The following is a 2,702-nucleotide window of genomic DNA, read 5'->3' on the forward strand; positions in this document are numbered from 1 at the left end:
CAGTTATTCTGACCTTTACTTGATCAAAATCAGTCAAGATTTGACACGAGAAGCAATAGTGGATAGTTTATCAGTGGATAAAACACTAAACTCTCAATCAGAGACAGAAGACAAGCAGGAGATTGAGAGCACAGTGTTGAGCACAGTAAGAAATGTGTATTTCTGCTCAACACTGACATCTGTTGGTGACTTTGGGGATTAGATTTCAGGTAAAATGCCACATGCAGTATCCCAAGTATTATATTATATATATAATTGGGATACTGCATATGGCATTTTACCATATGCATATATAATATATTATATATATATATATATATATTCCTTTGATATTTTGTCTTGGTTAGGGTTAAGTTATAATGCTCAACTTTTCCTTCCCATTTTGCTTTTATTTTATTTAGTTCCTCAGTGCTCTCTGCTTTGCTTTATATTATTCTAAATCTTTTTTCTTTCTTTCAGAATGATATGTCACTGAGCTGAAATGACCCGTGTTGAGAGGAACTGGAAACTTGACAGAGTTACAAGCCTGTTTTTATTCCTTCTTCGAAACCCCAACATGTTTATTTAGGCTACAAGGTAAGTGGATAGTAATTTACACGGCTGAGATCCAAAAAGGACAAAATGAAGCGCCATTTAAGTACAATAACAGTAATTCACATGACTTACATGAGACCAGAATGTCATTATTAACTGATAATCTTCTTGCAGTTCTATAGAAACCTGTTAAAACATTGAAACCCTCAGCATAAAAAAAATGATAAATTTTGTCTTCCAAAATATTATCATGGGGGAAGTTACTTTTAAAAGCAATGCATTACAGTAATGCGTTAACTAATTTCGTTACTTTTTATGCATTTCATTACTTTTGCATGACTTTTTGTCACCTGGGCTGGGTTGCTTATTTGTTTTGCACTGAAAAACATGTACCTTTCTCATACAAGTAAGTGAAGTAAATGGCTTTCCTGTAGCTCAAAGTGTAGAGCAAAGTCATGGGTTTGATTCCCAGGGAATGCACGAACTGATAACATGCACAACGGTACTGTAGATGCTTTGAATAAAAGTCTGACACTCTGCTGATCTCATTTAAGTAGCTTGCCTTTCATTGTTGGTTTGCTTCTAGTTCCTGACAACATCAGAATAACACCCTGAGCAATTACATCAACAGAGAAGGGATTGCTTCCAAAATTCATAACTTACTGACTTTGTGTCTAATTTGGAGTTTGAGAGAAGAGCTGTGCAGCTGAAACGTGCCTTGATAGCTCGATCCCAGGAGTGTGCATTAAAGCTGGAAGTTCTGGTGGTCTCTCGGATTGGTGCTTTTGCGAAACTAGTGAGCGTTATAGGCAACCGTTTCAGTGAGGCATTGGATAACTTGAAGGAATTGACTGTGAAGGTTGAAAGCGTAGTTGAAATGCTACCAAAGCATATTAGTACTTTGATATTTTCCATCATTGAGGATGCCAAAATATTTCTTAGCTCGATCAACACCCACGGTTACACAACGCTGGATGGGATCTTCCGTCCTGAGAGCAGGCTTGACAATCCTCTTCAGATTCTTGCAATTTCAGCAGCTCTTCTAGTGCCATCTTTTGGAAAGCTGTATGGTGAGGTCAGATTCAGCAGCCCTGTATACAACGTCAGAACCTCTGCAGAGTTCAAGAACGCCTGCTCTGTTCATGGCTTTTATTAACTCTCTCCAAACCGTCACATTCTGAATTACAATCTGGATTCCACTGCACAGATATCTATGCCTGAGATGAGTCCTGTAATAGTGTCTGAAACTCTCAAGTTGACACATATTTGTGACCCTGCAGCACAAAAGCACACTCTAAAAAATGCTGGGTTAAATACAACCCAGTGCTGGGTAAAATAGGGACAAACCCAGCAATTGGGCTGTTTTGACCCAGCGGTTGGGTTAAATGTTTAACCCAACCGCTGGGTCAAAACAGCCCAATTATCATGGGGGAAGTTACTTTTAAAAGCAATGCATTACAGTAATGCGTTAACTAATTTAACTAATATACCACTGAGGATATATTCTTGACTCAGCCAAGTTATAGAGATTTCGATGTAAGAAATATAGAATCTACTTTCATCAAACAGGTTTGCATTCAAAACGAAGACTTTCTCTCGTTGGTACAATTCAAGTACAGCACTATCATTAATGCATTTTGGTGATTTACCTCATGCAAAGGTTGTGTATGAGTGCTCTTACAATTTCACTTCTCCATCTATGCTTCTGGAGTATCAGGGTGACTTGCGTGCAGTTCCCGTTTACCACAATTAATATCAATTATCGTTGAATGCAAGATAAGGTATTGAACTAAACACTGGTCTTTATTTACTGTATGCTTGGTTACCTTGAGCCTCATAATCACAGACAAGCAGAGCCAGAATAATTTTAAAAGTCATTCTCAAGCACAGTGATGTAAGCATGTTAGTCAGTTAAGTTGGTGATTAAAGCCCTGAAATATTGCTTGACCCATTCAACAATAAATGGATCCTTTTACTTGACATATATACTCTTCTTCATTGACAAAATCTACATTAAATTCAACATTTTTAAAAATGTTTTGCATTTTGTGATGTTTATTGTGCACACACGCACACACACACACTCACTCACTCACTCACTCACACACACACACAAACACACACACACACACACACTCACTCACTCACTCACTCACACGCACAGACAC

This window comes from Sinocyclocheilus rhinocerous, unplaced genomic scaffold (assembly GCF_001515625.1).
Source record: "Sinocyclocheilus rhinocerous isolate Xijiao unplaced genomic scaffold, SAMN03320098_v1.1 scaffold936, whole genome shotgun sequence".
Taxonomy (NCBI): Eukaryota; Metazoa; Chordata; class Actinopteri; order Cypriniformes; family Cyprinidae; genus Sinocyclocheilus; species Sinocyclocheilus rhinocerous.